This window comes from Rhinolophus ferrumequinum, chromosome 8 (assembly GCF_004115265.2).
Source record: "Rhinolophus ferrumequinum isolate MPI-CBG mRhiFer1 chromosome 8, mRhiFer1_v1.p, whole genome shotgun sequence".
Taxonomy (NCBI): Eukaryota; Metazoa; Chordata; class Mammalia; order Chiroptera; family Rhinolophidae; genus Rhinolophus; species Rhinolophus ferrumequinum.
The window spans coordinates 12,324,984-12,348,722 of NC_046291.1; positions in this window are offsets into that span (position 1 = coordinate 12,324,984).

The following is a 23,739-nucleotide window of genomic DNA, read 5'->3' on the forward strand; positions in this document are numbered from 1 at the left end:
TCTCAAAAAACTGGAAATGGAACTACTTTATGACACAGCAATTCCAATCTCAGAATATTTTTGTAAAATTCAATTCCTAGAAGTGTAAAAGCTAGAGCAAAGTTTATATACATTAGATAGATATTAAAATTTTGCCCTACAGAGAAGTTGAGCCAATTTATACTTGTGCAAATGACAGAGAAGATGGCTTGTTTCCTGCAGCCTCACCAGTACGGGATAGGATCATTTGGAAGTCAGTGCCAACCTGAGAAGCAAAAAATCCTGTCACATCTTAAATCACATCCCTATGATTACTCATTAGATTCATCACCTTCTTATTTTTTATCCACTTATATTTTTTTCTTTATGAATTACCTATTCATAATGTCCTATGCCTATTTTTCTGGGAAAAATATTGAACTTTTCTTTATTGATTTATATTTATTAATATAAAGGATTTGTTTATTGTATAGTAAGAGCATAAAGATTATAATATATTCTTAGTTAATTAAGTAGATAATATGTACAATAGTATAACAGTAAATATATAATGTTATAATAGATAAGAGTATAATATACCTTGGGCTTCTTTAGATATTGCAAATATTGGCTAGCTTTTGGCTTTAGTTTTGGTTCTATTGATTAAGTCAATTGGCATCTATATTCCCCCAAATTAGTGTTAAAAGGAGCACAAAAAAAGACCTTGATGAGAGAGTGCCAAGATGACACCCAATAAAGTACAAATATTTATGAAAATGAATGGTAAGATATTGCTTCTAGAATTCATAGAGTTCAATTTTCTTGGTATTTAGAAAGAAATGTATTCCTTCCTTGCCTCCTGGCACAAAAGAAAAAAAATGATTTATTTGTTGCTTTGAAGTATCTATCAAAATTATTATGTTTTCCCTTCATTTACACACATAGCAGACAAGAGATAGAAGAAAGTGAAGTCATTCAGTTATAGAAATTTTTTATCTGATCCAGTGAAATAATTTTGTTTTAACTTTTCTTTTAAAGTCCAAATATATTTGATTGTTTTTGCAACTTTGTCATTCTCCATATGTTATTTATTCTTGAATTTGCTGTCACCATTTACTGGCCAGAAGAGGGCTCAAAAGTGTTGAAATTTTAATAGACAACCCCTGTTATTTTCTTTCCTTTGAAGTGATTTGTATATAATAAGAATTGTTTTTGTAAATTATTTCCTGGGATCGTAGGTCTCACTTTTAGCTAAAGTTTTTCTTTCTGTTATACACTCCCAGGATAACAGTAGTTACTTTTGTGCAATTTGGATTTTATGGTTCATCACATTTTTGCTAATTACTGTTGATGTAAGAAACTTCCAAACCTGTAGAGAATTTTTATAATTTTATTTGAGCCAAACTGATGACAACTGCCAGGAAACATAATCTCAATGGATTGAGAAAATGCTCCAGAGAATGGCAGTTTTTCAGCTTATTTTACACATTAGAATGAAAGGAGGAGAGGGGAGGTGGCTGGTTAGCTCAGTTGGTTAGAGCGCGGTGCTCTTAACAACAAGGTTGCCAGATTGATCCCCACATGGGCCACTGTGAGCTGCACCCTCCATAACTAGATTGAAACAACTACTTGACTTGGAGCTGATGGGTCCTGGAAAACATACTTAAAATAAAGAAAAAAAAATAGTTAAAAAAATCAAAGGAGGAGACATAAGGAGCATTACATGAAATCCACCAGTGGGAGAAAGCAAAGTGGGGATATCTCCAGGATTGGATAAAAAGTAAAATGGAAAGACAAACACTTCTTTTACATTGGTGAGTACAGGACAGTTAGTAATTAACATTTACAACACATAAAGATAGTATGTGGAGAACAAGGTAACAATGAGGGATGCTGGAGGTTATGGCTGAAGGGGGTCTAGAAAAGATTACTCTGACATTCAAAAGTATTTTATCTTAGATGCAAAAAGTCCACAGACAGGCTCACCTAAAGTAAAGACTGACCTTTGTCAAGGAAGCTACAAGCCTAGGACAGGACTACCCACCATGACCCGCTTTTAGTTAAGAATTTTTATGTTCAGGCCATCCTATGTGGCCTTAGAGACTTTCTGTCTCTAAGTTTATAGGACCTGCCATGCTGGCCTTTCCTGAGCTTGTCAGGTGTAGTCTGTGGCCCCTTTTTGTGCAATTACAAATCTCTTGCATCTTTGATACAGAATCAATGACACATTTGAAGTAATTTGATTTTTTTAAATAGTCAACAAAATTCCAAACATGTTTCTTACCTTTCATTCAATATAAGAAATTTACATGTTTCAGCTATTATAACAACTTAATTTAACACGTATTTGAGGTATTTTAGTACATTTTTCTCCATAGTTAATACATTAGTTTTATTACTTCTCTTACTTTGTTTTGCTTGTCATTTCCCCCCTTCCCATTACTTTTGGATTATTTATAAGTACAGTGTCAAATTTAATACCTTGAGGTTCAAGCTTACATTATTCAAGATGACTCATATGAGGTGAAGAATTGCCTAATGAATATTATTGGTTAGCCTTTCTATTCTCAGTGGTCACAGCCCTGCTGCCCCAGGCAAGTCACTTAATCTTTGTGAAATGCAGAAAAACAAGATTGAGGATCTCTAAGTTTGGTTCCAAAACATCAACTGTGTAATCCTCTTGCCAGAAATGCAGGTCCTTATGGAAGGCATAGGGGTGACATATTTTTCTTGGATACAATTCTCACATAAGGTGCTAGATAAATCTCTAGCATCCAGCCCCTGAAAGTGGAACTTGGGCTGCCAGATAAAATACAGGACACAAGGATTGCATGGGATAGACTTATACTAAAAAAATTTACCCCTTGTTTATCTGAAATTTAAATCCAGTTAAGTGTCTGTATTTTTGTTTGCCACCTCGCCTAAACTCTAACCGCAACCAATTCTTCAGTCACCATGCAGATTAGCACCACTGCATTAGAAGAAGTTGTATCATAACTTCCTCTATTAGCGGAACATCATGTGTTCCATAATAGGCACATGTCAGCCAAGCCCTACAATCTCTAACAGTCTCGAGACCCCAGAAGAAGTCTTTCCTGTAGTTATGTAAAATCCTTGAATGAGCATTATGTTTATACAAGAGCCTTCTCTGAGCTATACCCACTCAGCAACCTCACGCACTCTGCAATCTTTATGTCTGGGCATATTTCCATGTTTCCCCAAAAAGAAGACCTAGGCGAACAATCAGCTGTAATGTGTCTTTTGGAGCAAAAATTAATATAAGACCTGGTATTATATTATTTCATATTAAAATTAATATAAGATCCAGGTATTATATTACATTATTTCATATTACATTATATTATATTATATTATATTACATTATATTATATTATATTATATTACATTATATTAATTTTTTTTTGCTCCAAAATCAGCATTAGAGCTGATTGTCCGGCTAGGTCTTATTTTCGGGGAAACACGGTAGCTATGCTCTCTGGACAACTGGGCCAATGTTACCAAGTCATTGAGCTTCTCCTGAAAATTAACAAGGAGACTTAGAAGTATCCTTTCCAGCCTTGACGTCATAGGAATGTTGGCAGCGAGGTGGTCTTCTTGAGTTCTCCTCCGGAACTTACCACAAATTGAACATCTATAACCCATCAGAGGACTCTCTGCTCATCACACAGAACAGCTAAGAGACTCTTATGAGGATTACCTGAAGGTGGACAAACCAGGCGAGCAGGGGAAGGGGGAAGGGAGCAGAGTGGAGACGCGGCCCACAGGCAGGGGGCCCCACGACAGAACAAAGATCACAAAAGCCAGGAGGTGGGCTCTTTCCCTGCATCCCACAGCTGATCTCTCCTGCCAAGAGAGCATCAGGTGAGAGAGTAGCATATCCAGCACTTGAGGCAGTAACCACAGCTGAGACATCCAGCTGGGCCCTAGGTCAAACAAAGAAGTAAACACCATACCTGGGCCCCACCCCCCACTCTCCCAATCCTACCCTTGCTCTTCCAGAGACTCAAGCTGGCCCCTGAATTGAAGAGTAGTGTCAGAATACAGAGGAGCCGTAGTGCTCAAGATCTGGGAAGATCCAATTTTACATATGAGAAAGTTGCTACTTAAAGTGGGAAAATAATCTGACCAAGGTGACCCAGCCAGTCAGTGACGGAGTTGAGAGCTGAACCCATCCTTCTGATTCAAAGCCACGCCCTTAAGCACTGTGCTGGCGGAGACCACAGATGTGGGGCTAGAGCAGAAATGAGAGTAAAGCCAAAACAGCATTCTCTCTGTCTTCTGTATTTTAATTACTTTTTTTCTGTATATTTTCCACTGCATCTTGTCTTAGAGTGATGTTTTATTTCTCCTTCTAGACTACCAATTCTCTGAAAGCAGACTCTGAAATTCCTGAATTCTCAGAGCTTTGGATTTAGGAGGTGCTCTCCTATCTCATGAATGAATGAATGAATTAATTAAAAAACTAGAGAAAGTGATCAAGATTAACCAGAAAGATTTTGAAGCCACTTATATAAATATAATATTTCACATAATCATAAAAAGAAAATTGACCATAAGTTAGCAAATTGTATCAAAATAGCATAAGGGAAAAAAAACCATTCAGACAGAGGGGCATCCCTGTGAACTCTGAGCCATCTCTTACTACTTTTCAGAAATACACTAAATCCCTCTGGATTCCTCATTGAATCCTATAAAATTAATTTTGTGGGAAATGTCCCCCATTTGTCAAGATGCCTTTTATTGCAACCGCTCTTATTGCTCTCCTTTTTTTTCTTTCATATTTGCTTTGCCCTCCCACTCAGGAAAGTTAAAAAAAAATTTTTCTCTGTAATATTTGAACTTTTAGATGACTGTTGACATGAACCTTCATCCATTTATTAATCTTCTTACTACTAAGAATTATAGTTGATTAAAAACTTGAATCCATTTTTTAGTACAATCAAAATAACTTGGAAACAAAGGGAAGACTCTAGTACAGAATGAAAAGTTAGGCTTTTTATTCATGCGGTAGTAATCTGTAGGTTCTTCAGAGATAGCTCAGCTCAAATGTCCTCTTGTGCTTAACACCAGGAGGTGGGAAGTAAACCAAGGGAGAAGACGGTGCGCCAGGGACATTCCTCAATGGGAATCTGACTCACCGTCCAACTTGCCCACTCGCCTGGGACTGACCAATTGTCATGGGTTGATCTGGACCATGCTTCCACGTCAAATCTGGGCAGACAATTACTCTTGTCTTCTAGTGTAAAGACTGATTCAGAGAATGAAAAATAAATGTGGTCTTTCACGGCACTCAGACTATTTACTGGCAAAATGAGCACATACTTGCAAAGGGCTGAGTGCAAAAGGACCTGCCTTTCCAAACACACTTGTGAGAAGCCTGACAAAGGGCTGCTATCCACCCACATGGAGCTGCCTGGAAATCCTGTCAGAGTCACTACTTTGCACCAGGTGATGACTGGTATGCCTTTAAGAGGTTATACCACTAATGACACCAGCTGCCTGGGTGGGGTGGAAGATTTTGTTTCCGTCCTTCCTTCTGGATTAAATAAACAAGTAGTTTCCATCATTTGAACAGAGGCTCATGAGAATCAGGACCTTGTCTGTCGTGTTCACCTTGAGTTCCCAGATCTTATCACAGCACCTGTCAGAGAAAAGGTGCTCAAGGAATACTGTGGAATCTGTGAATGTGGAATGAACAACTGAATGAACAAGATAGTGCATTGAACATTTAGTGTATATGATTAGTATATTCCTTCTGTGACTGATGTTATTCATTTCTAAGACAACAGTCTGTAAAAGACACTGCTAACGTGTTTTTGCCCCTGTGGATGCCAGAATCTGACTCTAAAGGTCAGATCAGGCCCACCCCCAGCAGGTATCCACTTGTGAGAATGCCTGAGGCTTTCTTAATTTGAGATTTATGACCAAGATAAAAACCATTAGATTGAGAATGACGGATCCCACGCTGCTAACGAGGATAAGTTCCAGTATCTTAAGCATAATCACACATAAGAGACTATGAAGGAGAGACAGTGGGTTTTGTACTGGATTTCAGTTCCTTCTTCCTAAAAAGCTGGTATTCCGCCTACCCAGTGTGGCTAAGACCTCTGTGTCAATCTCATTTGTGTATTTTATTGAGGGTTTCATGTTGCTTCTGTCTTTCAAGCTCCCTTACTTTGTGCTCAAGAGTCCATAGTATGATCACAGAATGTCTCCAGTCTGTGTAAGTCTGCATGTCGTCCGGAAATCCTGTGCCACTGTCTGTACCACCACAGTCTGATCAAGGGGAGGCCTCCCGGGTTGCTGGATGATGAGAAGGGCTTGTAAACCCCTTTGCAGGGAGCCAGAAGGGATCTCTTTCTGCTTAGAGTCCGTCAGAGATTGCATTCCCCATTTGTCAACACCTTGACATTTCCTGGGCATCACCAGTAAACATCTCTTAGACGAGAGCTGCTGAGGCATTGCTGCTTCAGCCTTCCACGCCCAGAGCCCTTGCTTACACTTTCACATATTACTATGTTTAATCCCTGTCACTACCCCAAGGCCAGCCATCATTATCCCATCTTTCAGAATTTGCTCAAGGTGGGCTTTCCCTAGTGCCACCCATAAAACATCAGTCACCCAGATGCTTCACTTTGAAAAAGGTATTTTATGATTAAACATGTTTGAAAAAAAGATGCGTGAATCCTCTTCTTGAGTATTCTCAGTGCACATTAATCCTGAAGTAAAGAAAGGTATTTAACTGTGTTTAACCCGGGGTTTCCCATACTTTGATCTCTCTGTTTCTATATGACACCTTCGAAATGCTGGCCTCAATCACAGAAGAACAAATAAGAAGGAGAAAGAGGGAGGGGAGAGAGGTGAATCTGTGGCCTCTTGAGTTTCACACAGCATGCCATACAGCATATCTTCTTTGACTTGTTCATTAATATATATGCTTATCATAATATACACACTTCTATCACAATATACATAACATCCTACACCATATACCACAGCTGTCTACTTTTTTTTCACTAGTTCATTGATATACATCACTTTATCTGAATATTTGGGTGGAATAGTGAAGGGAGAAAATATGAACCTAAGGAAAAAAGATACCAGACCGTTTGGGGAAGGAGGGAGAATAGGGACAAACGCACAAGACAGAGGGGAATTACGTCCAGGCTACATACCTCAGCAGTGACTTAAAATAAATAGGGGAAGGACGAGGAAGCAGCTCAGAAGATTCCTGGCTTTGGGTACCACCATTGACAATACCGTTCACATTTACATAGCACTCTATAGTTTGCAAAGCACCTCTAAATGTACCACAAAATTGGATTCTCATAGCCAACATGGCCAGTCAGATTCTGCTTTTATGAATGAGGAAAGAAGCTACCCACTGTCCGTACAGTTTTTACTATAGTTGGGAGTTGAACCCAAATCTCATTATTTTAACTCCAGGGACTTTCCAAGGCATGGATGGCTATGTGATTGATGAGGAATGAGGCTAAAACGGACAAGGAATAAAATCTGGGGACAAATTTAGATGGGAGGAAAAGCCAAAGGTCATTCATTTTACAATTTCCCCTGGAACAGGACACACATTGCCAGCCCATTTAGGGGTCCCACACAGAGCTGGGGTCCTATTCAGACACAGGAAGTGCATTCACTCCTCAGCTTTGCCCCTGAGAGGTGTCGCCCCACCTTTAGCTGAGGCTGGTGAGATGTTTGGGAATGTTAAGGATTAAATGAGTTTGGAATAATGATTTTCATGGCTTGGGATCCCTCCCCACAGAACGGGCACAGAAGTGTAGGAGAAACTGAAGAGGCTGGTGGGTCAAGACAGAGCTCAGAGAGGGAGAATCTGAGGTAATTCTGAGTTAAGAGGAGAGAGGCAGCTTGGCAAGTGGTAAAATTAAAAGTCTGTACATAAAAGGGGAAGAATTCTTCAAAAGAATGAAAAGCAAGTGTTCAGACATCCCAAAAGAAGAAGCTTCAAGGGAATCCTAATTAAACTATGATTGAGTCATAAATTATGTCCACAGTGAAGTACAATGGATTTCCTTCTCTCATGCATCATTTTCCTAGAATTTCTTTTGTGTGCATTTTCCTAAAACACCAAGCATTGTGGTAAGATTAAAAATTGGCTGGTTGCATTGACCATTATGTGAAATGCAGCATAATTACTGAACCTCACTCTGAAAGGGAAAAGAGCAGTGATGGCTGCCTTCCTGGACGACTGTCGCCTGTGTGCCACCCAAATACCCAAAATTATTTTTTCCCCCAGAAAATGATAGATGAGTTTCTAAAATCCTGGGCTTTTGAAGTAGAAATAAGTCTTTCCCTTTGCTAATCTTATCCAGATGTCTTCCTTCACCTCTCCAGGGCTCTAAGGCAACAGCTTCCCCATGTTTACTGGGACTCCCACTTCTCCTGGCACCTTACTTCTAGGACGAGCAGGACTAACAATTTTCTGACCTTCTTCCAGGAGCCTGTGATGCAAGTTCATATCTACACACTCCTCTAAGCATGGGTCATGTCTGCTCATGCCTTTGCCCCAAGTAAATTATTTCAAGCATTTCCTCATCACCTGCAGGATAAGAACTTCGTAGGACAACACGCAAGGCCTTTGTCATGAGCCCTTGATGTCCATGTCTGGTCTCAACTGTCAAATCCCTACTCCCCAGCTCTCGCCCTGTGCCTCAGACTCACTGGGCTTTTTGCCTTTTGACTCAAACAGGTCAGCCATGTTCTCTCCCACTTCCAAGGTTTGGCTTAAGACGATGCCCCAATCTGGAATGCTGTCGATACAAGCTCTGGGTTCTTCGCTGGAGCACATTCTTACAATCTAGGACTTAGCTCAGGTGTCATTTCCAGAAGCTTTTCCTTTATTCCGTTCACCCCGTCACCCTATCTTTATTAGATGAATACCACTGTTTACACAACAAATATTGTAATGGTTTTCCAGTTGTCTCCCTACTCTACATTTATTACACAATTATTTCTTGAGTGCTTGCAAGGTATTGAATATTCAATGTTGAGGAAAAAAAATGCAGCTTACATTCCAGTTGAGAAAACCAATGATCAAATTACCACATATAAAAATAAAAGCATGCAGTGTGTGAAGTGCTAGTAAGGAAAAGGAAAGGATTCTCTGGGTGCCTAATGTTATAGGCCAGAGAAGGATTCTTTGAAGAAGTGATAATTGGGCTGAAATCTAAAGTATAAATAAAAGCGAACTATGTGAAGAGAGGAGGAAGCATTCTAAATAGAATAGGAAGTCCTGCCTTTGTTTATCTCTAAACCCTGACAAATAGAGGCATGAAACTCACTTTTTGGGAGATTGAAGCCATGATGCATGAAGGAGGGATTCAATAAATGTTATCAGAGACTCGGGAGTTCTGAGAATTGCCTCATGTCTCTACGTTATCAGCCAATGAACTTAATCTGAAAGTCACTGAATCTGCCTGATGAGTGTGATGTCGCATGCCCTCTTCCCACCGCTCTGGGATAAGGGAAGCTGTTTCAGTGGTGGGTTCCCAAAGGACCACCTGCCACCAAAGGACGGTCAAGAGGAAGTTAGTAAGAAAACAGCCTCTTGGAAGTGGAGACCAAAAGTCTGGGGCCAAATTATCTGAAAAATGAGGGCAATGTTGAGAAAGAGGAGAGGAAGTGAAGATGAAAGAAGAGAATAGGAATCTTGCAAAGATAGTGTTGGTCATAGAAAAAGCTGCTGTTGAATTCTTTAGTTTGGTCAGAAGCCAGGAATAATGATTAAGAGTAGAAACTTACTCTAGAAGTGGTGAGAGGAAATCTGAACCCTTTGGGCTCTGCATAAGTAAAGTTTGTTTGTTTTCCTCATCCAAAGTGTGGGTTTGCTCCCAAGCCTTAGGGCTACTTGTCCCTGGTAGACCTCTGGGGGCTGAAGGAGGCGTTTCCACGGAGAATGGGTCTCAGTGCTAGGAGTCAAGCTGGGATCAGCTCTATGTGTCCAGCCTCCTCCAAGACAAACCTCGAGAACCTTTGTTTATATTTTTTATAATAAAAATGCTCTTATTGTTACCCCGATTTCATTAAGTCATTTTCTCTCTCATTTTCCTAACTCACTATGCAGGAAGGTTAGTAATTAATTTTCGTTTTCTCTTAAATCTCTAAAGTGATGCCAGGAACAGATACACAACCATTCCTCTCAAGAGGGAGCAAAGACTTCCAATCGGGAAAAGCATGAAGAGATGATCTCTGTTGATTTTTCGTCAAAGCCATTGTCACTTAGCGTAATCATACGCGGCTGCCCCATGTGAAAAGCAGCCATTTGTTCAAGTATCTGTTTTCTCATGCTGCTCTGGACCTAAGAGCTAATCTGTAAATCTATATTTGGCTTTCAAAAGGTACTCCCCAATGCGTCCCAGGAACAAGGATTATGTACCACTCGTTGGTGTATGCTATTAAGTGTCTCTGACTAGAATCCAGCCACCCAAAACCTCAACTTTATAAGGAAGACTTAAAAAACAAAGAAAAAATAAAAAGTAAAGTCCTGTGAACAGCCAGGAGCTGTAGTATAAGTTTCATGAATGGAAATTTATACACATTACTTGAAGAAACACGTTTCCAGATCCTCAGAGAAGCAAAATAATGGTAGGAAAAGTACTAACTCTGAAGGTAGGCAGACCTCGGTCAAGTTCCATCCCTTCCAATGATCGACCATGTGAACTTGAGCAAATTTTGGCAAGAGGCAGCTCGCTAGTCCTTCCTTCCTCCATCCATAAATGGGCAATACGAAACTTCGTTTAAAAAGTTGTTGATGTGATTAAAAATTAGAAAATAAGATCTCAAAGTAAATTCTTACTTATTTAGTTTTATTTCCAACAACATTACAGCAGGTTTCCTTCTCCAGATTTCCCCAAGTCCAACACTGAGTAAGCCAAGAATTCAAAGCCAGAATAAGTTCCCCTGGGTGGTGCTGAAAAATGACCCATGACGAGGGGACATCAAAGAACTCAAATGGTACATCTATCTGAAGTCTTTTGGCCCAGTGTGGGCTAAATACACTCTCTTTAGAACATTTCCAATTTTGAGATCCTTCTTCTGGTTGATCACCTGGTTCAGTTCTCTCCTCACGAGTTTTTCTTACCATAGGCACATATACATTGCACCTACCGGTCCATACTACACTACAAAAAAAAATGACTTTTATATTTATAATCTAGTGTATAAGCCACATTTTACATGCCTATTGGCAAGGACGTATATATACATATATGTAAAAAATATTTATTCATCTGTTCAAACTCTGAGAGTCCTAAAGGAGTAGGAAAATCAAGCTACAGACATTGGCAGCCGTTTGGTGGAAATGAGCCATGACTTGCTCCAGGAGGAGGTGGCCACAAAGAGCATGGAGAGAGATGGATGTGGCTGTCAGGGAGACCACAAGCTTCTAATCCTCCTGGTTTTTTGGACGCAACATGTGCTCTTGCCCAAACCACATGCTAAGTCAAGATTCTCAGATTCATCTCAGTGCCTTCTTTCTCTGCTCAGGTTCCTGGCGACTGACCGTCTCTGGCCAGTCCCTCCCAGACCATCCTCTAGCCTCTGCTTCAGCCAAACTTGGATTTCCCCCAAACAGTGGCTCCCCTGGGCTCAATCGCATCCTTCCTGCTTCCTCTGCAATATCTTTTCTCTGTTCTGACAGCTCCTTTATTAACAAGGCCTGAAGGCTGAAATCATTTTTTGTGTGTGTGTTTTTTTTTTAACAAAATAAACTACTTCCATGTTATTTATTTTAGTTCATTTCTGAATACTTCCACTTTAGACCCCTAAACCCCTAAAGTTTAGACCCCTTTTTGTTGTTTTCTGGGGTTCGGTGGTTTTTTGGTTATTGTTTATTTAATGAAGCCAGGGCTGAAGACACTGTGGTGTCCCCAAGGCACTGCCTCTGGAGTCTGGAATTTTCCTTCAGCCTTAGCCAGCTATGCCCTGGGCTTCCTGTGGGCCTGTTCCAGAGCTCCTGCAGCTGGAGCACTGCTGCCTCTCGTGATCCTCTGGCCTGTCTGGGAACCTTGAATACCCACATTCCCATGCTCCTCCCCAGACACGCTCAGATCCCTGGTCTCCTTGGAGACGATTTCCTATCTTTATTTTCCAGCATAATTTAAATAGATTATTTTTTAGGGAAGGTGCCATCGATATCTTTCGACATCAAAACCTGGGAAGTCTACAACATGAGCACACCTATAATATAGTACTTGCCTCACCTTGCTCCTAGTTTTTACTTTTTGCTTTAAGTACAAGGCACTGTACCAACACTGAAAATCCTTAAAGATTGGGAAATCCTTTGGATTTCAATATGCTGTAATGGAGCACCTCAAAAGCAGGGCCCTTTGCTCTGTGTACTGCTATATCTCAACGGCTTAGCATTTAAGAGGCATTCTGTAAAAGGTTACTGAAGGGAGGAACAGCTTTATTACTTAAGAACCATTAATATAGCCTAGGAAATATATGAGAGACCCACTGATACAGCTGTTAAATATAAACATTGACATGGTCTAACCTTTTCAACCTGTGGTCACACTGTGAATTTAGGTTAAGATCTATCCCACTCTTTATTTTACTGACTTCCAAATATCCAAGGTACCCCAACAGAGAAAAAAAGCAAAACCACAAGAATACAAATTTTAAGAATGCTAATTTTGAATCTGAACATTAAATTCTTTTTTTATATACTCCTGTACTATAAATGTTACCTGAATTATCAAGATGAAGCCTTTTGTCGATGCTTAGATTAAATGTATATGTCATAAAATATATTACTCGCTTGATATCATTCATTCCTAGTCATTGCTGGAAAGTTTTCTGGCAATAAAATCCTTCTCTTTTTTTCTAGTAGACCCTGTGTTTATACAAAAAGGCTGAGTTTAGTATCTTTATGTTTGTAGAGCCTGTGACATAATAGATACTCAATAAGTGTTTGTTGAGGGAATGAATTTAGTGATAATTTGCCATAGGGTATTATAATAGCACCATATTTCAAAGGGTAAGTTTGACCAAACGGCCAGGAACAAACATCCTGGCGTACAAACATCATAGAGCCACGATCTATCCTTGGAACATGTTTTTGTCCTATATTTCAAAAAACTAAAAGAGCTCAGCCTAGTTTATCTTATTTTGTAGGAAATAGGGTTGGGAGAGGTCTTGGCTTACTTCATTGATCTCAGACAGGGAAGGGGTTCTGGGTGAGATTAGTGAACTAGAAAGTTCCCTAGGTTTCCTGAGATCACTGGATGGGGGTGGAATTGAATAGAATTGACAAACTTGCTTGGTCTTCAGACAGGCACTGATAATCTGGGGTAGAACCAAGGAATCTATATTTTCAAACACGTATTCCAAAGTGGATTGTTTTGCAAAGAGAGCCCAAATCTTCCACCTTTCCCTATGTCCATGCCATTTGCAATGTGGCATTGCAGCTCCTCCCATGAAGGAGTGAAGTCTATTTCCCCATCTTGAATCTGGGCTGCGCTTTGGACTTGCTCTGACCAAGAGAATGTGGCAGAAGTAACACAGGGTCAGTTCTAAGCCTAAACCTCAAAAAGCCCTGTGTGTTCCCACTCATTCTCTTGCTTACTGATACCATGTGAGCAAGCCCAGTCTAGTTTGCTGGATTATTAGAGACGTGTGGCCCCTGTCACCCCATCACCCAGTTGACAGCCAGCCAGCCATCAGACATATGAGTGAGACCTTGCAAATCTACCCAAGAGCTGACTACAGATACACGGGGAGCCGTGCCAAGATCAGTCGAGCTGAGCTGACAGGCAGAAAACCACACCATCAACCCACAGATTTGTAGGCTATAATAAATGACTGTTTTAAGGAATTGAATTTTGGGGTAGCTAACCAATGAGCACCCTAAATGATTTCTATAGTCAAGCAAGTTTAGGAAACATTAGCCTAGAAAATAATCTGCAGCTTACTTGGAATAAAGAGATAAATCTGATTGCTAACCTCTGTAATTCCCTTGGTATTTGGCTCTTCTGCCCTGTTAATTGAACACAAATAAAAATATAATTAGGAAAAGCTTATACTGACTTTTAATAGCTTTATAAAAAATCCACTGAAAGCTGTAACAAATAACCAAGAACTATGACCTCCTGGAAGGTTAGGGGTTAAATTATGGAAATAACCACTAGTTCTCAGGTATATAATCCATGGTCATCACAAACTCTCTAAAAATGTATTTCAGTTTCCCCATCCCCAGAAATAAAGGGCAGAATTGGTACATAAAGCAAGTAATGGATCTTAATTGTGTTGATCCTAGAGCAACAGGCGATGGTGTTGTAATGATTTTCAAGTGCATAATTTGGGGCCTGGAAATCGATGCTGGATTCTTTGTTTTCTAGCAGTGGACACATTCTACACGCCTTCTAATCCCTTGCCTAATAACAACACTGTATTTTAATATTAATGATTAATACCTATCGCTGATACATGCTTAAGATTAATGGCTTCATGACTGGACAGGAAATCCTATGTGTGTCCACAGGCAAGTTACCTTGGCTAGTTATTAATCACCAAAAAGTAAACTGTACTGAGTCACAGCAGCAAATGAGAGAGAATCAAAGCTTAGTTATATGGATCATTTTCAATTTGCCTTTAGGCCAGCCAGAATGTATAAGGCAAAGCATATAGAAAGTTACTCGTATGTTTAGTAAGAAGTCAAGTGGCTTGAGCCATCTCACATTTCCTTCTCCTTTAGAAGCTGATGAATGAGTATAACATGATCCTAACAATCTGACAGCAACAAGAAAAATGAACTACTTTTTCAATTAGCACATTGATTAAAGATTTCATAAGTTCTTTTATCCTCCTTTTACCAGCTAATTAGTTTTCTTACTGAACAAAAACAGCAGCCCGGCAGGGTCTTGCCTATTATAGTACTTTGCTTAGACCCCTGACATTTTGAAACAATAAATAGAAAATAGCTCCATAAAGGTGATCCAAAAAGGAACGCTTTTTGGAACAAATTTGCTTGACAGTTGAAAAAGCATGTCCTGCTTTGTTTAGCATAAAATAGGTTTCAAAGAGCAAGAGTCTGTATTTTTTGAGAAACCTTCTTTATGAGTTAGGTTATGAGATGAAACCACCCTACCAAAGAGTGGGAGAAGACTGATGGAATAAAAGAAATGCTGACTGTATGCAACTTCTGGGCTTCATGAAGCTCTTTTGGATGCATGTGATAGTTTCCTTTGATCCCATCTCAGAAGTAGACAGGGCATGTTTTATTACAGCCATTGTATGGATGAACACATTGTAGTTCAGTGGCATCAACTTGCTAAGTACACCGGTTGTACATGCTAGAATCGATAATCAAGTACATTTAAAACGAGTAGGTAACGTCCACTTCAAAGTGGTGGATTAGACATACATACCTATCTTCTCTCCTGCCTGTGCCTCCACTAATTTAAGGGAATAATAATATTAATATTAAAAGATATAAACTCACAACAAAGAAGAGAAGGGAGGGCCACCGGTAGGTTTAAGATTTCAATAAGTTTCCAGAGAAATGGAAAGCAGATGCAGGCATGGCGGGTGACCCACCTGAAGGAACTTGTGGTCAAGAATAGGAAGACACGGGTGAGCGTCTGAGAAGGAAGATGATCCACCCAGATTGAAAGAACCGCAGGAAAGCTTGAATTGGGGGATTCTAGGTCAGGGTGGGTTATGAGGCTAAATATGGAAGGCGGGACCATTGAAGTCTATAGAATACAGGTCAGCCCAACCTTCACGCCAGGAGCAGATGCACTTACCCTTCCAGTAAGGAGAGTTCTTGTCTTCAAAACTGAATAGAAGATCCAAGAGAACTAAGGCCCTCACTGTGGGAGATGGTACCCCAAAGAAATGTTCTGTACATTCTAACTTTAGGCTTTCCAAAGCCAAAGATCTGGAACACCATTCTTTCACCCTAAATTAGACAATAAACATGTTTCACGCTTCTCCATAAAGCTGCTTTCCTACAAAACTTCTGGCATATTTGACTTTTTTAACTACACACATTTATTTTTCTGGAAATTAAAAACTAAAGTAACTTTCTTATTAAATTCTCCATCATCCCAGAGCTCGTTTCCCATTTGCGTCTATCATTTCATTTTAATTATAAATCATAACATTTATTATTTTTTCTGGCTTATAAAAACCACATACCCTAATGTAGCTTTTTAAGGATGTGAATTAGTTACCAGATTGATCTTCACAGCAGTGAATATTATAACAAAAGAAAAAAGTGAAAAAAAATATAGAAATGATTAAATAAATCACTTGTATATAATAAAATGCTACGAAGCTGGTCAAATTTCTAGATTATGATTTATTGTCATAAAAATATGTTTATCATATATTATTGAGTGAAAAATAAGTTACAAAACATATAAGGCATTATTATAGTTTTTATACAAAAGTTATACTTAAATATATATAAGCACATTGAGAAAAGTCTAAAAAGATATTTAAAAAATTATAACAGTAGTTGGCCCTCAATGGTGAGATTATGCATGGTTTATTTTTCTTTTTTCTAAATTTTCTATATAAACATGTTATACTTTAGTAATTTTATAGTTTTTTCTTGTTTCTCCACTTAATTTCATAGTATAAGTTACAGTTTTGTTTTTTAATGGTAAATGCTTTTAGTAAAAATGTTTTGTCTAATGCAATTAGACTCTTCTTTTTGAAGACTGTATATGTACTATTATATTATTATATCATAATTTATTTAAACATTTCCCTATTTTTGGATATTTTTGGAATTATAAGTGATGCTAAACGAAAAACCCTTATTCGAAAATTTTTATCTCATTTCTGAGTTTTCTGAGAACATTTTCCTAGAAGGAATTACTAGATCTAGAAATATGAATTTTATGAAGGTTCATGGTATATGCTGCCATATTTTACACTTGCAAATCTTTCTCCATCTCCAGTTTTTTTAATAGTTTTATTTCTTAGAGTTAACTCTTTAATATTTTTGTCATAGTTGTAAAATAAGATTTACATATATATATATATATATATATACACACATACATATATATATTTTAATTAAAGTTTATTGGGGAGACAATTGTTAGTAAAGTTACATCAATTTCAGATGTACAATTCTGTAATATATCATCTATATATATCACATTGTTTGTTTACCACCCAGAGTCAGTTCTCTTTCCATCACCATATATTTGATCCCCTTTAACCTTCATCTACCACCCCCTTCACCCCTTACCTTCCGGTAACCACTAAACTATTGTCTGTGTCTATGAGTTTTTGTTTCTTCATTTGTTTTTCTTGTTCTTTAGTTGTTTTCAGTTTTATATACCACATATCAGTGAAATCATATGGTTCTCTACTTTTTCTGTCTGATTTATTTCGCTTAGCATAATAATCTCAAGATCCGTCCATGTTGTTGCAAATGGTATCACCTCACACCAGTTAGAATGGCTATCATCAATAAGACAAATAATAACAAGTGTTGGAGAGGCTGTGGAGAAAAGGGAACCCTCATATACTATTGTTAGGAATGCAGGTTGGTGCAGCCACTATGAAAGGCAGTGTGGAGGTTCTTCAAAAAATCAAAACTGAGGGTTGCTAGATGGGCAGGGAGGGTGGGGGTAAGGGGGAAGGTGAGGGGATTAGAAAACAATCAGTAACCACAAGATGGCCACGGGGTTTTGAAAATTAATCTAGGGAACGTAATTTAGTGGTTACCAGAGGGTAAGAGGGTTGGGGGGCTGGGAGATGAGGGTAAGGGGGATCAAATATATGGTGATGGAAGGAGAACTGACTCTGGGTAGTGAACACACAATGTAATTTATAGATGGTGTGATACAGAATTGTATACCTGAAATCTATGCAATTTTACTAACAATTGTCACCCCAATAAATTAAAAAAAAAAAAAAGAATAGAATTGCCATATGACCCAGCAGTCCCTCTCCTGGGTATCTATCAAAAAAATCTGAAAACATTTATCCATAAAGATATATGTGCTCCAATGTTCATTGCAGCTTTATTTACAGTGGTCATGGAAACAACCAAAGTGTTTTTCGATAGATGATTGGATAAAGAAGTTGTGTTATATATACACAGTGGAATACTATTCTGCCATAAGAAAAGCTGAAATAGTATCATTTGTGAAAACATGGATAGATCTTGAAATTATTAGGCTGAGTGAAATAAGTCAGACAAAAAAATTCAAGAACCATATGATTTCACTGATGTGTGGTATATAAAACTGAAAACAACAAAAGAACAAGACAAACAAATGAAGATTTTAAATTTAATTTTACCCCGTGATATTTAGTCAATATTCCCAACAATGTTGTTGAAAATCATTTCTTTATACCTATATATACACATACTCAGTTGATTATGGAACTACGTGCTTTTTGCTGGTGATTTTTTTTTAACCTCACTTTTTGGTGCTAAAAATGACACTGCTTTGATTATCAAAGTTTTTAAGTGAGTTTTAATATCTAACGTAATAAGTTCCTTCTTAACTCTTCCTTTTCAAAACTTTCTAAGCAATTTTTAGTGTATTAATTTTTTATTGCTGTGCAATAGATTAAATTACAACAAACTTAGTGGCTTAAAATGACACAAATTTATTATCTCACAGTTTTTGTGGGCCAGAATTTCACAAGGCTGAAAGGGTTTCCAATATGAGGCTTGGACTCCTCTGCCAAGTTTACTGGCTGCTATAGAATTCAGTTCCCCGTGGTTGTATGACTGTATTTCCAGTAGTAAAGACAGCATGACTAGTCCCTGATGTGATCTGGCAATAGAGATATATGAAATATCACCATTTGCTACTTCTAGTCAATGGCTTGTGAGAAGCAAGGATATGGGTGACTGTGGAGTATCACCCAGACAGTTCTGTACTTTGAAACATTTGAATATTTTCGAATACTTTCAATATATTTGGCAAACTAAAACATAGAATGAGATTCGCTGGGTGCTCCTAATTTTACTGGACAAAGTGAGGAAAGAAAAGGATGAGCTCAGGGATTCAAATTCCCAGCTCAGTTGTTCCACAAATAAATGAGCTAGAAGCTTCAATATAGGCCCCGAAGGAGACCCCAATTCGCAACTGCTGGGCTGACATTGCTGAAAATCAATGTTAGAATAGATTTATTATTTAAGATCTGCTCAAGCACACCAGGAGGGTCCAGAAGATATACCTTTCACCACTACCATGACAAATAAATTCACGAGGGAAGCTCTGGCATCCTGGAAGAGCTCTGTGACGGCCCTTCTCTGTAGGCCAGACCTTCCACTGGGAACTATGATCGCTTAATTGGAAAGTCTCAGTACAGTGAGAGTACAGTACTCCCCACCCTTATCCACGGTGTTACTTTCTGCAGTTTCAGTTACCTGCAATCCATCTCGGTCCAAAAATATTATTTATATATTCTGCTGAACTATTTCTAGTCTTTAGCTATAATGAGTTGTGCTGCTATCATCATTCTCAAACATGTGCTCTGAAAGACATATACCCATGGGGATTTTAATTGGTAATTTTATTAATTCTTATACATAACTTCGGCAAGAATTGAATACTGACCCGCTTTAATCCAGGAACATAATAGACCTGTGTGTTTATGAAAAATTCAAGTCTCTTTCAGTAATACCTCTTCCCTATGCACCCAGATTGACATCCCTGGGCCCCGGTCAAAAAGATGGAAAGAAGACAGAAGCAAGGAAGTTCTGACCTCTCTTTTACCTGCTAATGTTGCAACATCTTGCCTAAATTGCTCTTGGCCATTTTTCTTATATTCTGTTCTGAAAATAGATATGATGCCCTTGGCGTCCTTCACTTTTCACAAGCGTTAATTGAACCCAGTCATTAGCTTTCACAACGCATTCCTTTGCTTTCATTCTTGATTATCTCTTGCTCATTCAATTTTTTTTTTTATACTTGACCTTTTAAAATGTACACTCACTGGAGAGCTCCCTGGGGGACTATTTGGGTTGTTTTAGAGACTTCCTTTTCTACCTCATGCATTTTTTAAAATGCCCTTCCCTCTTGAGTCATACTCCTGTTTTGAATTCTTTCTTCACATCTAAAAAAATACCTGCTTCAGTAAAATCTTGGACAGATGTCTTCCTATGTCTAGAATTCCTTCCAGACAATGAAATGGTCACCAAGGCAGAAATTGACCAGATATCTTGATTTAGGCAAACAAAGCTCACAGCCAATGGGGTAGTGCTAAAGCCTCCTGTCACTATCGTATCTTCCTTTTAGGCTGAGCTGCTTTTATACATTTTCATTAGAAAAACATTTGCTAGACAAAGTAGTCTGCAAATGATGGTGTCCTGGGACAGACCGTGGTCATGTGTTTTGGGACGCTGAGTCCCTTCCCACATTTCCCAGGTGGACATCACATCCCCTGTCACCTAGTCAGGACTGCAACTCTGTTCTCCTTTCTAATCTCTGTGCTCCTTGACCTGGAGCAACAGGGACCCTTGTGGTCCTCTTTCAGGCCCTCTAAGGGAAAACAGTTTTCTCAGGTACACCAGATCATACTCTATACCCACCCGTGGGCTCCATCTGCTCCATTAAGCTTCTCACCTTCACATAATTCCAGGTGAGAGGTAGTTAACACTCTCCATGTTTGTTAATGACCCTGGACCTCCAGAACACTGATTAAATTCTTACAGTAACCCCTTCACCACATGCCACTCCACTCGGTAACTCCCAACTCTAAGAACAGATCTCTTAGAGATTCTCCAGGGTCACTTGGCTGGGCAGAATGGTGATGGAGGTGGAAGAAGTAACCCCTAGCTATTACATGAGGCCAGTAGTCCCTGACTCCCTATCTCTTTCTCCCTCTCCCTTTCCATTTACAGGATCTCCTGCCCACCTGTCTGTTGAGGGTAACAGGGCCATATCTACAGCTATTTAGTTAGACCCAGAAAAGGGGTTTAGCCTTGATTTTTTTATGACAATTTTTAGAATTCAGGGGTATATAACAACTTATTTGTCTTCAGTTTTGAACCTAAGTCAGCTATTTAAAAATGATATGAAAGCGTTCCGCCAAAAACAGGTTACAAAGGAAGCATACAACACAATGATTATGGGTAGTTACAGGTGCCATGATGAAAATGAAATAGGGCAACATGATAAAAAACAACAACAGGGAATCACTTCAGACATAAAGGTCAAAGACAACCTCTTTGAGGAGGTGGTACTCAATCACCTTCCAGAAAGATGGAAATCACCGATCCCTTTGGAGATCTGGAAGAAGAGCATTTCAGGCAAGGGAGCAGCATGTGCAAGGACTCTGAGGTGGGAATAGGCTTCATGATGTTGAGAAACAGAGAGGAGGCCAACGTTTCTTACAATATGTCTTTTGCCTGGGTTGCACAAGACGACATCCCCATCCTTAGTATCTCACCCAAATGACACCATTCATTTATCAGTACAAGTACATTGCAGATGCTCTCCTCACAATGAAGAGACGGGATAGGTGATGCTCCATGAGGCCATTCTTAGAAGGAATGACCTAGAAGTTTCACATAAATACATAATTAAACCTTGTACTACCAAATGTCACTAATGTAAAAATCATTCTTGTCTATATTTTTGTGATCTATATACTACTGGAAAGACCACACTGGGGTAGGTATCCCCTATTGATGTCCAGACATCCTTTAAAATGAAGGAACTAACTTACATCTTCATAACGGTCCCTGGTACCCAGGAAGCAGCAGTCTACAACTCTGAGTTATATAATCAGGAAGACTTTAAACAATTGGATGAACTAGACAGAGAACAATGTTTCGTGGTGGGCGTGTTATCCACAACAAAGCAAAGTGAGCTTGTGAACATTTTACTGCAATTTCTAGGCAGGCAAATGATAAAAATGTTTCTAGGGGTAAGAGGTCATAGAACAGAAATTAATTTCATGTTTCCCATTTTTAGCTGGGATTGTAAAATGTCATTGAGATTTTTCTTTCAGAAAAGAAATTTTCCTTTTCAAAAAAATCGTTATTAAAGCCACTTAAACTTATCTCCCCCATGCTAGCTAGGGCCACAATTCACAGTCAGTTCATGGTGGTGGTGGGGAATGCACAAGCTGCGTTGTTCTGACGCTCTTCTCTTACTCTTGGACATTCACTGACAAAAACAAAAGTTCTCTTTCTTCCTTCAGTCAAAGAATAAGTGTCTATGTCTATCATCCCAAGTAGTCAAGTAGTATTCATGCAAACCCAAGTAGACGTTTGCCTCATTCTCTGGCCCTCCTTCTCCACAGAGAACCAAGTCATTCAAAACACTAATAATTATCGAGTTGTGGATGGCTTACCACAATTGCAAGATGGTTCTCATGATTCTCTCCCCCAAGCCGGTATACGACCCTTGCATAATTTCCAGGACTGTGAATATGATGGATTTTGTTGACCTTAAGGTAGGGAGGTTATCTGGGTGGGCCTGACCTAATCTCATGAGCCATTTGAAAGCAGAGTTTCTCCAGCTCATCACAGAAGAGAAAGTCAGAGATGGGGAGCTGGAGAAGGATTCATGTACTCTTGATGACTGGAAGATGGAGGAGGCCAGGTGCAAAGAATGGGGGTGGCTTGTGGGAATGGAGAGCAGCCCTTCGCTGAAAGCCAGCTGGGAAATTGGGACTTCAACCCTACAACTGTCAGAACTGAATTCTGCCAATAATCTGAATGTGTTTGGAAGTGGCTTCTTCCCCAGAGCCTACACTCAAGAACTCAGCCTAACGGGCATATTTATTTCAGCCTTTGAAACTCTAAGCAGAAAATCCAGCATGTGCCTTCTGATTTATAGCACTGAGAGCTAATAAATGGATGCTGTCTTAAGCCATTAAATTCGTGGTAACTTGTTATGCATCAGTAGAAAACTAATACAGAGGTAATAGTCTTTGGGTAACTAAAGTCAAGGTTTTTTGTTTTGTTTTTAATTATAGCCTCAGCCTTAGAGTCCAACTCCCTGCGTCAGGAAGGAAGGGACACCCCTGTACTCTCCTAAACTCTGAGAGAAACACACAAATGTGTGATCCCAAGGAGAGTTCTGGATCTCAGACCAAGGATTATTAGAAATACATTATTTAAATGTTTATATTTTTTCCAAATCTTTTTCCTTCCATTCTCTGGTACATAAGTCTCTCTCTCTCTCTCTCTCTTTCTCTCTTTCTCTCTCTCTCTCTCTCTCTCTCTCTCTCTCTCTCTCTCTCTCTCTCTCTCTCTCTCTCTTTCTCTCTGTCTAACTAGATATTTCCCTCACTTACTAGATATTTTCCTAGACATAAGAATTTAGTCTGTATTCCTTTTATGTGGGCTCAATATAGGTGGAGAGAATGAACAGATGATGGTGTGTGAGATAGAAGAGGAAATAAAGATAGGACAAAAGAGGAGGCAAAAATGAATGGGAGGAAAGAAGGAAGGAAGGAAGGAAGGAAGGAAGGAAGGAAGGAAGGAAGGAAGGAAGGAAGGAAGGAAGGAAGGAAGGAAGGAAGGAAAGAAGGAAGGAAAGGGAAATGAGAGAGGGAATGTTTCAATTACTGCTGCATAACACATCACTCTAAAACTTGTGGCTTAAAGTAACAGCTAATTTCTTATCTCATATTGTTTGACTGGCTCAGGTGGGTGGTTCTTTAACCCCATATGCTATTGGCTTGGGCTGAAGGCATCTGGGAACTTGGCTGGGCTGCAAAATCCAAAAAGGCAGCTAACCCATGATACCAACTGCTGTCTGGGAGCGCAAATGGGGCTGTTGACCT